Here is a 1,370-nt window from a genome sequence, read left to right as displayed (position 1 = left end):
AAAATAAATCCTGACAGAAAGTTAATGGGGTACAAATATATCGGGGAAATTTCTCTGTGCTATCACTGGCTAAAACGAATAGTCACAGCACGTAATAGTTCAAAGCAATCTTATCTTTCCTCTTACCAAAATACTTTTCTTCCCATGCTGGAACACAGCCAAACATAAATGTCAACCTTGAGTGGGGGGAAAGGAGTGGACACAAGTCCACAAATCAAAAAACTTTAAAGAAAACAATTTTACTTTTTTCCCATGTAATATAGTCTTGTTACCAGATTCCAAAGTAAAGATGTGATAAAATATTTCCCCTTCTTCCCCTATGACAGTTATGGAAAGATGTTTGCTTTCTCACATAGTTTGTCAGTTGGTCATTGCCAAAACTCACTAGCAATGGTATGAATTCCGCTTCCATTGTGAATTGTTTTTCTAGGGACCCAGGCTGCGACTCACTTGATGCCAAGAAAATGTACCATAGCTACCATTACAGTTTACTAAACGAGTCACCAAAGGGAAGTGCTAGCACTTCAGAAAGTAATTAAGACAGTCAGGGAACTGAGTTCCCTGGAAACACGCTGACATTACAGGAGAAGCCATCAGGAAGCAAGTATCCGAGATTGCTCTTGGAAAGTTTTACCCCTGTGGATAATTCACGTTTTCAATTCCACACTGCAGAGAGCAGTATGGGCTCTCCGACTACATCATTTCACTTATCAGGAAAAAAGACTGGTGGTACAAAAATCAGTTGGTAAACCCCAAAACACAATCTCCCAGGCAATTTCAATTCAGGTGCAAAGTGGCTGCCATACATCCTCCAATAACCCCAAAACAGTTTTTTATATAAGTCTCCAAAAATTTAATTCAGCGAATAACCTGACCACATTTAAATGAAGCAGAACAAAAATGTGTTAGGTTTTCATAGTGAGGCCAATAAAGATGAAATCACAGCTTTCCTTGAACTCATCACTATCCCCTTCAGTAACTCCACTACACAGCTCTCAAATTCCTAAACTTGGATCTTAACAAAAACGCAACGGACTGCAAGAAAGTAACGTTTAGAGGTGGGAAGGATTCTCCTCCCGGTGGCTTTCCGCAGCTTTAAAACTGCATAGGACAGGAAAGAGACTAGAGCTGGGAGACGGCGGGTGCAGGCGCCGCAGCGGGGTCGGGTGGGGAGGGCTCCCCAGTCAGCGGCGGGCGCGGGAGGTCCGAGCTGCCAAAAGCGATGAGTCAAAGGGCGAACGAGAAACCCAGCGACCCACGAGCGAGTCCGCATCCCTGTAGACCGAGCCAGCCACACGTCGCAGCGCGAAAGGAGCGGGCGAGGCGCGCGGACCCCTCCCGGTGCCCGGCGCGGGTCCCTCGGGTGCGGG

Source organism: Condylura cristata, unplaced genomic scaffold, assembly GCF_000260355.1.
Source record: "Condylura cristata isolate star-nosed mole 26May11 unplaced genomic scaffold, ConCri1.0 scaffold00023, whole genome shotgun sequence".
Classification (NCBI taxonomy): Eukaryota; Metazoa; Chordata; class Mammalia; order Eulipotyphla; family Talpidae; genus Condylura; species Condylura cristata.
This window is presented reverse-complemented; position numbering follows the sequence as displayed.